The sequence below is a fragment of the Pelecanus crispus genome, chromosome 2 (genome assembly GCF_030463565.1).
Source record: "Pelecanus crispus isolate bPelCri1 chromosome 2, bPelCri1.pri, whole genome shotgun sequence".
Lineage (NCBI taxonomy): Eukaryota > Metazoa > Chordata > Aves > Pelecaniformes > Pelecanidae > Pelecanus > Pelecanus crispus.
The window spans coordinates 75,042,159-75,056,627 of record NC_134644.1 but is presented as its reverse complement, the minus strand read 5'-3'; positions in this window follow the sequence as shown (position 1 = coordinate 75,056,627).

Genomic DNA, 14,469 nt, shown 5'->3' with positions numbered 1-14,469 from the left:
CCCGCCGCCACCAATCAGCGCCGCCGTCGCCGGGAAACGGCGACGGCCGGGAGGGCGTTTGTTGTGGTCGCTCTCTGGCGCCCCCTGCCGGGCCGCCGCCACCCGCCCCCGCCCTGCCCGGCGCTGACAGCCGCTGCCGCAGGCCCTGCCCGCCGGGGCCTGGCCGCCCGAAGGAGCCGGTCCTGGGGGCCCCCGTCCTCTTTAGCACCCGGCGTCTCCGAATTCCCTTCGTCCGCCGTCACCTGCAACAGCCCAGAACTTCTTACCCTGCAATTACGTCCGGTTACATCGAAGCAAAGTAGCTTCTTCTAAGTGAAGGTGGAGACCAACCCCACGTGCGCAGGGACTGTCTACAAAATTAATTTGGGAGTGAGTGGCCGTGAGCTGTGCGACAACCAAATATTATCATGGCTCATCTCTAGGCTTTGCAAACACTCCTTTTCGTTGAGGGGAAAATAAAATCCGGATTAATGCGCTCTCTCACATACTCTCTTCAGCCTTGGTCCAACTTTATGTTATGCAGCAGGCAAAGCACTGGAAAAATGGAAATTTTAAGAAGGGCTGGTCAAGTGATACTGCAGCCTCCACGCACTGTCATGCTAATGGATGATGGAGTTTTACACTTATTGAACTCTGCGGTATGACGCTTGTAGGTACTTCGGCCAGGGGAGGAACACCTGCACCAGGCAAAGTGTTTGACAAACATACCCAAGGTACATAAAGTAGTTTATGGCTGCTTTAACGATGTAAATTGAAATGACTGGGAGGACTAAGTACAAAATGCACGCTGTGTAGGTTCCCCAAAAGAAATGCAGATCAAAGAAGTACAGAGCAGTGCAGTGGTGAGGAACAAGTAGGCTGTCAGGGGAAGAACTAAGAGAGGAAATGGGTCTGAAAATGCAGTGAAGGGTAATAGGAAGAGCAAACTAATGCTGTCACCACAGGGCTATCACCGGGCTTGCTATTAGCTTGTTCCCATGTGTATGGGTCACTTGCCTCTGTTTGGGTATTTCTGCTGTGCTTGTCAGGGTTGTTAGTATTTTCAATTTGTATTAAAGGAACTCTCAGAACAGCTGCTCATTCTGCTGGGAACTCTGCAAACACAGTATATGGAGCTATAGCCATTTGGTTCATGTGAGCTCTGTAACGGGAAGACTGCTCAGTTCTGAACCAAGCAGAACAGTAGGAGGCAAGTAAGAGTCAGGACACGAGATGTCAAACCTGAATGGTGCTGCATTTCACCTGTACACTTACTAGCTTAGATTCTCATGCCCAGGTCTGTAGTGTTTAAGTGGAAGGGCTTAGAGTCTTAAAAGACCAGACTCATAGAGTGAAGGGTAGAAAAAGGGAAATAACATGAAAGAAAGATGAACAAAATTGCAAAATTATGTTAAGTCTGTGATTTTATGGGGGAAAAAAAAAAAAAAAACCGCTTTGGGACAGACTTGATTATGAGGGGATTAGCCACTAACAAAAAAATCACAAAATATTTTAATATGGAAAAAAACCTATGTTCTCCACTTGTTCTTTAGTGGAGTTCTGCATCCACTGTTGGAGTGGATGCAGAAAATAAGATTTTAATTTCATTTTAGTTTTACTTCTCTACATTGTGGTGTCATGGTATTTTGTGCGATTTCTGTATTTCTGTCATAACCAAAGGAGTCCTACACTTGTTATGAAGAAACACAAGACCTGCCATGATGACTCATGCCATTAGTATTCTGATGTCCTTTCCCTGACAGTAGCTCAGATCAGATGTTACAGAGGAAGGTGCAAGAAATCTTTATGTAATTGTGAGATAATGTGCTTGTGTATTTTCTCTGGCACTAAACAGTTAAAGCTGGCTTATACCTAATAGATTAGCCTTTACTTATTTATCCGTTTAACTTGTACACTAGGCATCGGTTCACCTTATGCTAGGCATTGTCCAGACAGATAGAAACATATGGTTCTTGTCCCAGAGATCTTGTCTTTTCTCTCTATATTAATATCCATTCTGTGTTTTCCTTTTATCTGACTTAATGTAAATGCAGGTGGTTTTATTACGTCTGTAAAAGTGTTATCCTGCTTTGAAATCTGCTAAACTGTAAGCCAAAAAAATAGTTTGTGGCAGTAAATTGCATAGATTGGTTAAGCCCTGTGTAAAACAAGCATTTCTTTTCAAGGGTGTCGTCTGGACACCGCTGTCAGAGAAATACATTCTGTTTCACAGTCTCTCTGTGATATTTTATTCATGCTGTACAGGAGAGAGTAAAGGACTGAGTCCTGCATTAGCACACAGGAGGCAGCTCTTGCGACAAGTGCCCATTGCAACCCTTTGGGCTCTGTCTGAGAGAAAAAACTGAAACGTCTTGCAGTCTGTTGCCTGGTCTCTTTGATGAATCAACAACACTCAGTGAGGTACACTGTCGAACTGCTCATAGCATGGATGTTCACCCTTTGTGTATCGTAAAAGAACATTGTTTACCAACATCTCATCTCAGTGCCGTATGTCATGAAGTGCTATGTGCTATACCATGGTAATATCTCTATGATGGGTCAGTCTTTTGCTATTGTGTCAATTTGTGTGTAAGTAATTCACCTTATAGACATTAAAATATTTAAATTTCTTTGCCTGACACTTGTTGATTATTTTTCCTTGATGTAAACCCTCTACAAGGTTCATTTTTGGTCATATCCTACTTCACATAGCAAATATTAGTTGTAGTGCCTCCTTGTCTGACATTTGAATGGAAAGCCTGTGAAAAGTCCAATTGTTTGGAGAAGGGAAATAATAAGTTCCAGACCTTTGAATTTAGACCCCAACATGGCAATAATGACCCTTGTTTCCAGTAAAGGCTAATGCCTCTCCTTGTACAGATTTTTGTTCAAAAGGTTTCCCAGGTAGTTGCCTCCAACTTGTTGCCATGATACTCCATCTGGTGAGGAATCCAATAGTGTAGTTATGGTCTCTTTACCCAGATATCTATGCAAGATCTTCTTTAAGATCCTCTCTTATGCTAATTATTGCCCATGGTATTAACTCGGATCAAATTCAGGATACTTTACTGCTACGGAATACTGTGCTATAGGGTAAAGGGTTAGAAATGCTCAGCTCCTGCATGTGCTCAGGATGAGGCTTCATCGAGTATTTAGAAGTACCTAGCATGTATCTTTACTATCCGTTGGTGGCAGTCACATTAAAGGCATGCATGGAAGTGCTGCCTTATCCCAGCTCTTGGTGCCAAAGGTGTGCTCTACAGACTGTGAGGGAGACAATAACCCAGAAAAATGATGAGCTTCTGTAGCCCTGTATAAAACAGCAGCCTGCCCTTCTCTAGGACAGCTAAACACCAACAGACTTCTCACAGTGCTGGTTGCATGTGGTGCCTTTTGTTCTAGCAAGAATGAATGGCTGCATGACAAAATATTTTTAATTGTAATCCTAGTTTATATAATAATCAGAAGCAGTATGAGGATGTAGATCCTGGCTTTCTGTTTCCCTATTCTTGTACCTTGTATATGCCCTTCTCCTGTTCTGATTTATTTTTTCTCATTTTGTTTGGCTTAAATAAGAGAGTAATAATAAGAGCTACTTAAATAAATAGCTTTAAGTACATAGAGTTTGTTAGGTTATTGACACATTGTCAGGTTACGCTCACACCCATCACAGGAGAACCATGAAAGGCCTGTCTCCATAAGCCCAGAGGAGCACAGGGGGCACAATGGCAGGCAGAAACCCAAATTAAAGACTAAGAGGAAAGGGGATGCTGTCTAGTCCCCTCCCAGCGTGTCCCAGCAGAGTCTCATCCCCAGAGTCCAGGCATGAAACCCATCACCATGAGCCAAGGGGAGCAGCTCCCCACATTACCTCTTGGACTAAGGGGAGGTTGCTAGCTGGAGGTGTGGGACACATAAGGGGATGCAGGACAAGAGCTTTTGGGGATCGCACAGGATTTATTATGGGGTGTTCAGGGGAGGAACCCAAGGCAGGACAAAGGAGGGATTTAGGCAGTAACAAGTGTGGAGTAAGGGAATAAAAGCGTTCATCTGTGTAAAGATTTGGCTGGTCAGGACGCTTGTCTGGCGATGCCCTGCACCTGACCAGCACAGTCTGTCCTGTCTCCTTACTGAACTCCACCTTCAACTATTTTCCAGTAAGGGACTCTTTACTCTGGGGGGGCCAGGGTGGGTGGGTTGTCTGTGGTGCAGCAACTGGAGCGAGTGTGGGTGTGATTGCTAGCGAAGATAATGCCAGACGAGCCAGTGAGTAGGTAAAGTGGGCTGGGGTCCAGGATGGGTTTGGAGGTCTCTAAGGGCCACCTCTGGGTATGAGAGCAGCTGCGTGTCTGTAGGGGTAAGAGCACAGGGGGTGGCTATCGGGAACAGGGGAGTGCGGGACAGTTCTGGCTGCGCGTGCGTGTGTGTGTGTGTGTGTGTGTGTGTGTGTGGTGGGCTGTACCAGCAGCTGGAGCAGGGCTGCAGCCTCAAGAGCTTGTATGTCCAGGTGGCAGCAACTGGGAAGACTGGGATCCAGGGGCAGCTACTGGACAGACCGTCTAAGCCCTGCTGCTGGAGGGGTCCACCTTGTAGATATGTGTATATATTCCCACTTATGGATATCCATCCTGCTCAGCCAGAGCAGGGAGCAGGATGAGGCTGGTGGTGCTGTCCCCGTTGGTGTGAGTGCTCTGTGTGTCTGTCTTTGATCTGTATGGTCAGCAGTGTATATATGTATATTTGTGGTGTATACATGTGCTCTGTGTGCGTGTGTCTACTGGGAACACATGTTCAGCCTCACTGCTGGTTGGACCTGGGGGCATGGAGTGGCAGCAGCCTCACCTCTCTCAGGCTGCCGGATTAGGTATATTTTCCACTAACACAAATCCTTAGAGAAAAGCACTGGAAAGCACATACCACACCATTGTTACCTGAGTTCTGCTTTCCTTTTTTTCTTTTTATTTTCTGACTGTCTCTTTGTATTCTGTATCAAACTGAGTAACCAAGGACCAGGACAGCACAAATGCATTTTAGGATGATATGAAATGGAACTGAGTGGGATCACATGATTTTAGTCAGTCTCTTCTGCTGTCTCCTCCCTGGGTAAAATTGCTTTGTGCATGAACACAACGGTAGTGTCTAGCTTCTTTATTGTCACTGTCAAGGCTGCTGGTCGTGTTGCAAATGCACATCACTCACGTGGATGATGGTCTTCTGAATGAGAAGCATGGGGGGAAGCATAAAACTGAGGAGCTATTCTGACAGTGATGATTGCTTAGGGGAAACACCATTACCCATCCATAAACATCCGTAAACACCCAAACACTTCCTTTTCTACCTGAAAGATTCTTTTGGTGTTCTCATACATACCATGCCTCTGTCTGAGCTTTTTGAAAAATATTCCTCTGCTCTGCACTGTCCACAGTAGTTAATCAGTTTCTATGGAAAAAGTGCGTGTCAGTAATTGACATGCTTCCCACAGCGCTGGTTCACCTTTACCGATATAATGAACACAGAATAATGTGCTAAGATTGTCGATGCAGCTAACAGGTCATAAGCTGACTGTTTTATGAAGCATTATCTGATGGTCATCCCCAAGACTCTTGGGGCGTGGGGGGAAGTGGAAGTTAGGGATTTCAGTTCAATCTTGGGGTATCTGGTCTGGGACATTTTAAGAACATAAAAACAATCCCACCAGATCAGACCAAGGATTCACATAGCCCTGAATCCTGTTTCTTGGGGATTTAGTCCAGTGGTAGATGGCATACTTAACATGCAAGAGGTACTTATTGATGCCTATATGCTGCAAAGGGCCCAAGGCCAATACCTCATGGTATATCAAAGAGTATAAGAAGAAATTCTTACTCTTACTCCCCAGAATCCCTTCCCAGCCTCCACTGATTTGCAACTCAGGGACTTCCAGTCTATTTTTGTGTTAGAGAAATAACTTTGTCAAGTAGAATTGCATTTCCTACTCCAAAAACCAGACTTATTGTAGAAACCCTATTCTTGTTGTTGGGACATGTATTAGCTGCTTGTGAAATCTATTAATTCCATTTCATAACCAATTTATTTATAATTGATAGCAGAAAAAGAGAAATCCCTCAGTCTGCACTTTCTCAGAAGCTCCTAACATCAAATCACCTTTGAATTTGAGCTTGTTTTCCAGGTCATCGATTCCATTTCTGAGCATTTTACTTCCTTTAGTGCTTGTAGAATGGAGTCATCATTGATTATTTTCATGTTGTTAAAATGTGCTCTCGTGGTCTACAATCAAAGCTTTCACAAATTAAATTCTCACTAAGATTCATTCCTACTACTGTCACTATAAGCTCATATATTAAAGCTGTTTGCCCTTCTTCACACCACTTTCAGAACTGCCAGGACATTGAGAAAAATGGGTCAGAATTTAAACAAATTAAAATATGAAGAAAGACTTGGTATAATAGCTATTTCTCTATGTGTCAAACAACCAATAACCACAGTTAAAAAAAAATTTACATATGTCTAGGAAGGTTTTACATTGTCATAATAATGAAAGTCAGTTGCACAAAATGCGAAGGTGTATAATAAAAAAAAAATCATATCAAAGGTTGTTTTTTATTCTGCATTATCAGAGCTGTCAAACATTGATTTTATAAATCTTGTAGTATAACCCTGTCAATCAATCAATATAACCCTTTCAATGGGCTTTTATTACAGATAACACCTAACAAAAAGACTTGACAAAATACGTATTCCTCTATTTTCGGTTGACTTGATCTGTGCATTTGACCTAACTTTGCCTATACTCATTTCCACTATTTCTCTAGTGCAAACCCATCAGTTGTTTGTCTGAAGAAAATGCAACGCACTGTCACTGATGGAAAAATTGAAAAAAAACCCCAACAATGTCATTAAGGCTTGATATGATAACGGAGAACATGAAATTGTAAAATAATGTAGCTTCTCATAATCAATTCTTCTACTTTTTTCTGGTTTTCTTTTTTTTTTTTCCCAAGGTTGGTTTTTAATCTGTGTGTTTTTTCCAGCAGTAAAGCATAGGGCTTTCAGCAGTGGTTGAGTTTTAACGTGATTTGGTGTCAGGGGTTGGAACTTAATTTTTAAAACTAAGTCAGACCTCCTTTCAGTATGACATTTGCTACAAAGCAGAAGACTACTGAAGAGGTATATGTACCTTTTCAGTGACGCACTTTATAATATGCTAGATTATATTGATGTATATTGACTTTTTAATTTTTAGTGCTGAACACATATTTCTAAATAAAATAAGCATCAATTCAATTATTTAATCCTGAATTACCTTTCTAAGGTAAAATATAATGAAATGCATTGTCTTCTTATATTTTGCATGATGCAATACTTTTCTAATGATTGTGAAATGAGATTGATCTGTTTTTCTTTCTCATATAATTCCATATAATAATAGCAACACAACACATTGTGAATGGGTTTTGATGTGAGATCTGCCCTTCCTCATTAGCACAATTTATGAGCTTTAGCCTTATTCAGTATAATTCAACTAAATTAAGACTATATTAGGACTACCATACTTGTCTTGCTTATTTATTTATTTATGGGGTGGGGGGTGTTTGTTTGCTACTACCTTGCAAATTTCAGTTTCACTTACATGCATAAAAAATGAAAAAACACCCCACCTCAATTCGAAGAAATGTTGAGTGTGAATAATAAATTTTTGTAACAACTGTAACAGAGGAACTTAAGAGAGTATGCTTTCCCTCATTTCACAGATCCTGTACATCCTGAGCTCAGATTCATCCTCACCTTTTAAGTATCTGTCTGGGTAATCAAAAATATGTATAAGGCACATATACAAGCAGGGTGAATACTAATGGCAAAGATGGTCTTAATTGTAACATTTTTTAAAATTTGGAGTTCATGATTTTGCAAATATAGTAACTATTCAACAAACTCTATTACAATATTTTTAAACTGTTTTTCGAAGAAAAAAAATTAATTCCTCTCCCTGCCTCTTTTTTTTCTTTCCCTTGTTACATTTTGTCTCATCAAACAGTCTCAGTGTGACATTCTTGTGCACTACAGAAACATTAGCTCCACCACACTGGCCTAACTGAAGCTAACATTATTAATAGCAGTAGTATTTTATTAAAAAAAAGAAATCGTGTTTTCCTTTTATGATTGGAAAACACAGGCTTCTGAGAGTACTCAGTGGTCAGATGATGTCACACTGGTTATTTGATTGCAGAAACTGAAATGATGTGAGGTGAATTCCTCCAGAATTTTGATTGAACAAAAGGATCGATTTTTAATGCTATTGTTCTGTAATAATGGTCTGTTCTTCTGATTGTAGAGCTACTTATCAGAGTTCATGGATCCATGTCCAGGTCAAAAAATTTCACATCAAGTTTTAAAAAATACCCTATCATATGAACAATTCACAAAAATTCAGAAAGGGAAGTGGCCATTTTCTGCCAATGAATTTAACAGTAGGTATTGCCCAGCTTCTTTTAAATATTAACTCTGAGGAAAAGAGAGTATTACGGTTACTATTATCAAATCAATTTATATCTTTTATTTCACTTAGAATTTATAGAAACATCATAATTTTCTTTAACCTAGCAATAATTTTCTAATGATTAGTATCTTTAAAATATTTTATTATATTATTTTATTCTACATCCTAATATCTCAGTTACAATTAGTATAAATTTAATTCACACCATTCTTAGCAGCAATGGAATACATAATTTGCTTATAGCCTAGAAAGGAGAAATAAGAAATACCTGGGTTATTATATCTCTCTGTCTTCTGATATACACTGAGCAATACTGTTTGCTGCTAAATACCATGTCTCCCAAGTATTATTATTAAAACAGATTGTTTGAGAAGATAACATTTGATAGCTGTCAGTTGTATTTACTCCAGAAAATGTAGTCTCTAAGGATTTAGCAAGTGAATGTCTGAAACGAAGGCACATAAACTCAAAAATGACCTGGTTGCACAATTTTGTAAGAATATTTTTCAAGAAGGCATTTTGATGGATTATTATCTTTCAATTGAAAGTATTTGCAGTCAAGACAATTACGGTTTGTTTTAAATGTCAACCAACAAGATTGCCAACAAAACAGAAACAAAGCTGGTTGCTCTTAGAACCAACATAACTCACCACTGTTAGCCATTTTTTTCTTACAGTATCTTAACTGGTCTATCTTCAGTAACTTCAGTGTTCTTATTTCTTATTTCATAATTAGAAAAAAGCTTAGGGTCTATAGTTTTCATGACCACAATAAAGAGCTCATAAACTAATTGGAGGGATTAACATTTTCATATGTTGCTCATTATTTTTAAGAAAAGCAAAACTCTAATTGGACAACATAACAAAATTTCCTCTTCTTTAAGGCTTGAAGCATGCATGGAATTTGTTATGAGCAGAAGAGGAACAGATATCAAGTTGTGGTAATTCCAGTTAAGTAGAAATATAATGAGCAAATTAAGATAGGTTACAAACTTCCAACTCTGCCATAAAAGGGAAATAAACCTTTTACAGAAGTGATTATTCCTTTCTGTGAATAAGCTTATCCTTTCCTAAGAAAAGTCAAAGTAAGCAACTGTAGACAGAGTAGGTTTGGAGAAGTTAATGCAGTGTGTGTGGGGGTTCTCTACATGCCATGTTTTAGGGAGAATTTAGGTCAAAGTCAGTGATTTTGTCACTTGACAGATCCAGTACTTATCACTTCTACAAAAAAGGGAAAATCTAAGTGACACAGAATTCTGTCACCCTGGTGGCACAGAGTGTTTTTCTGTGCTGAGGTGTGGAGTAGGTAATGGCTTCTTTCACAGCCCTGGAGGGAAATTAGCTCATAGATTAGCTGCTTAGCCTGTGTACTTATATCAAAGACAGCACACGTAGGGGGTGGGGTGGGGGGGAAAAGCAAAAAAAAAGCTATTTTGTCATTTAGTTAAAGAAAAAAAATGGTTTTGCTAGAAAAATAATAGTTCCTGCTAAAAATATACACCCATGTGTACGTATACATATATATGTATGTTCATATATATGCATATGTACTTCGATTAATACCTTCTGAGTGTGAAAGGTTAGTTATCTTGCATTGTAATTGTTTCCCCCAATGGGTGACACCAATTGTTTCATGAAGTCAATGAAAAAATTGCCAGTTTCAAGAAATGGATAAAGTGTGACAATTGATTTTCTAAAACATTTGTCTCACAGTTACATGACACATTCTTAGCAGGATCAGGAACTTGTTAGACAAGAGGCAAAGCTCATGATACTGACTGTGTTGTGAATGAATTTGTTTGCATGAATCCGATCCCCAAACTGACACTTGCTTAGTGTATTCCTGAGTGCAAAATAAAAACAGTAATCATTTTCTGAAAGCTGCTGATAGGTAGACTGCTTATTACCAATATTTTTAATAAGCTCATGAAAAAAGATATTATATTCTTAGAAACCCCCCCCAAATTAGCTGTAGTTGCCTTTACAGCAGATGATGAAACTGCTAACAGAGCTGGTAGACATAACTTGATATGTTATTTGATTAAACTGGTATAGTAAATAATCCAAACAGAGGTCACAAATGTTATACAAATTTAAGGATACATAGTTGATATATGTGAAAGGCTCCAAGAGCCACATTTGCAGCTTATGGGCACTGCAGTGGCTCTATAGTACAGGGATGAATCTACTGTGGAGCATGAAAAGAACATTAGTGAAGAGAAAAAAACAGCAAGGACTTGAGGAGGTGCATCTGTAGGAGGAGAAAGAGGTTGTTTGCCTGATGCAATCTGGGAAACTAGTTTGAGCAGTCAGTAGTGAGCTAAGGATCTGTGAAACTAAGGCAGTGCAGAGGAGACAAAACAGACAAACAAAATAATATATACAGGTTTAGGAATAGAAAGAAACGTAATGAAAAAGGTGTGTCCTTGATAATGAAAGAAGAGAATTAGAACTTGATTTTCTTTCCTTGTGAAAGACTGGAGGAGGAAAGGGGATAAAACTGAAAATATGAAGAAAAATGAAAAAGGTATCTGGAGACTCTTGTGGGAGAGCTCTGTACATTAACCACAAAATACATAAATTAATGCAATACTTTGCAGAGAACATAATCTCTTGATTCAGGATCATCGAAAACATAAAAAAGACTTTTCAATTATTTCATCTTTTCTGCATTTGCCTTGTTTTGAATTTGATTTCATGCCTGACGAGTGTTTGAGAATGCCTATCTGTAGATAGCAAAATATCTTAATAGCCTCTAATGCTACAAGTGAAAGCATGTAAGATTGGTCAGAGATTAAGGTAAAATCCAAGAAAAGTGGGCCAGAACTGTGCTTTTAACCTTACAAACCAAAATATATTCACATTTCTCAAAAGGCAAAATGGATATGCAGAAATGGGTATTTCTGTATGAAAGTATCTCAAAATTATGATGTACAGTTGACCATAGCTGGGAAAGAGAACAAAAAGGAAATTGTAGAGTTTTCTGTAAAATATATGCTACAAAAGTAGAAGTCAGATAAATTATCCATATTCTCAGAGGCTACTTTGTATGCTCTACAGCTTAGCAAGAAAAACAATAATTTCCATAGACTGTTTTTGCATCTGCAGTTTTTGTGGGAAAACTGTATTGCTCTGAAAGAATTCCAGTGTGTTTTGTTGCAGTCTGAGTGAGTCATGTGCAAGTCATTAAAGCCAGAGCCTGTCAATTGTAAACCCATCATTATCGTGTAGGCCAAGGTTAAAAACAAAATGTCTGGTTTATGATTCCACTCACTCTTCTAGCACTATATCAATTCTCGTAACCAGAAAAAAAGTGCTTGAGAACTGACAGTTCTTTGCAATTTCCAAAACCTCAGGTTAACATCCATTAGACAGCATCTCTTTGAAGACTCTCTTGGTTAAAATATTATGTTTGCACCTGGCAGCTCTCACAAAAGTTTAAAGAAAAGAAAGAAGTGTAGCTACAAAATAGTACATGCACAACTCTAACTTCCAGCACAGGAAATGCCATTTCCCTGTCTCTGCCGAAGGTCTTAGAGATTCAGAAATTCCATTTACAAAGAGGATCATATACTCTTTATATTAATTATTATTTTAGACTGAGGAGAAAACAAAACCAAGCCAGAAAAAAAGAGTGGCATGCCCATGAAAGAGCACAGGACCATATCTCTTGCTTGTGGAAACCTATTTTTCATGTGCCATCAACATGGGCTCTTTCACTTGACTTGCTCTGAATTTTTCACAGAGCTCTAACAACTACTTTAATGTCAGTGTTCATTTAAGGCCAGTATAAAACCATCTGTCTCTTCTCATAGATTTTTAAATCCCTAAATGACCTCTGGATAGTTTTTAGAACTTTTTTCTTTTCTCTGCAGTGTCTTCGGAATTGCCAACCCAGCGCCTTTAAGTATCTCCCTCCTTTTGTTACTGAGGCCTTCCAATTAACTGGCGACTGGAAATATGGTGTCCTGTGCATCAGTCTTAATTACTATCGTGGGAACTCATTCTCAGCAGGAACTCTGTGAGTCAAAACTACATTTTGTAAGAACCCAGTTCCCTTTTTAAGCTGTTAGCATGTAGCCCTTGATCTTGTTCTGCTATCCCTTTATCAGATGTTCAGAAAGGTTGGTTTGTTGTTTGGTTTTTTTTTTCCTAAACATCAAACCACTCCCAGTTTTGTATTCAATTTGCAAATCATATTTTAGTAGGTGGAAAAAATGATCTGTTTGTGAAGCTGCTTTTGGCTATGGCAGGAAGTCATTAATGGGCAGTTTCACTGGGTGCTGGCATCCCATAAATAACAACTAGTTCCATGAACGTCAAAACTAATGAAGCCTATGGATTTGTCTTGTGGTTGGATTCCCAGCTGCTTAATAATCTGCTGCCTCTCACTGAGGCTTTTCCTTTGACTGGAGCATTCATAATGTCCCTCTTATGTGGTTTCTCTGGTGTCTAATAAAGGCTGAGTTCATGCTGCAGTCTTTCCTCAGTGAAGAGACAAATACTGTCTCTCTTCTCCACACAAGTACCCAGTTTCACAAAACTTATATAACAACTTGATATCTTTGAGACAACTGCCTCTCTGTCAGGCTTAGCTGAGACTGGTCAACAGTTTCAGAAGTTACTGGGTTAGGAATCAGCAGAGAGCACGATACATGTACCGTATTTACTTAAGAAACCAGGCTCAGTGTTCTGTTTGGTGGGATTTTTTTCCTTTTTTTTCCCTTACATCCAGGAACTGAGGCCACAGTGTTCATGTCCATTTGTTTATGCATGTCTGTCAGTTTTTGCTAGTGAGGAATAAGTTAGCAGCCTCTGCGTTTGACTATACGATTGTAAGAGGAGTGTGTTGGTAACATTCTTCAAATATCCATGGCCATTTCCCATAGGACAGACTCTGTAATCACCCATCAGTGTCATAAATTCCTTTAAATTTTCTGTTCCAGGCATCTTGCAGTACCGGCTTCCTGGCAGAGCACTGCCCTCAGATTGCTTGTGCAGGCAAACTAGGTTAGGCACGAGTTTTTCTACAGAATTGCTTTTCCGATAAGTACTTGCACCCCTTCTCTGTTGGAAAGAATTATCGATGAAGACCAATACCTCAGGGACTATCTATACATGTTGTGGCATTTACTAACTCTAGCATGCTAATTCCATTACCACGTATTGACATTTGTGTTTGTCCAGCTTTGGCCCAGTAATCATGTTGCTACCCCAATTTTTATGTGAGTCTTTTCAGATGGTCTCTCTTAGATCAAAGCCAACCTCTATGCAGACTTTCCTCTCTACATCAAAAACAATCTGTGGCACTTTGTGGTGTAACACCTCATGCCAAACAAAACAAGTGTGGCAAACGTCTTATAAAGCAGGTATTTAAGTGTATGCTAATCACTCTCTACAATTACCTGGAAGGAGGTTGTAGTGAAGTGGGTGTTGGTCTCTTCTCCCATGTAGTTAGCGATAGGACTAGAGGAAATGGGCTCAAGCTGTGCCAGGGGAGATTTAGACTGGATATTAGGAAAGATTTCTTCACAGAAAGGGTAGTCAAGCATTGGAACAGGCTGCCCAGAGAGGTGGTGGAGTCACCATCCCTGGAAGTGTTCAAAAAATGGGTAGATGTGGCACTTTGGGACATGGTTTAGTCTAGTCTACCCTTAATTGGTTTAGTGGGGACTTGGTAATGTTAGGTTAATGGTTGGACTGGATGATCTTAAAGGTCTTTTCCAACCTAAATGATTCTATGATTCTAATACACACTTTGTTTTGCTGACAGAATCTGACAGAACACTGCAGATACAAAAAGGAGAGAAAAATACTTGGCATCATTTAATCTAGAATGTCTTCCTGTGTAAACAGTAGAAAGTATCCTTTTATATATTTACTTATTTTTGCTGTGTGAAGCATTACTTTGGTGAAATGTTTCATCTCTTCTTTAAATGTAAAAAGTTATTCCCTCTACTTGTCCCATTGGTCCCTGAGGAAAAAGCATTTCA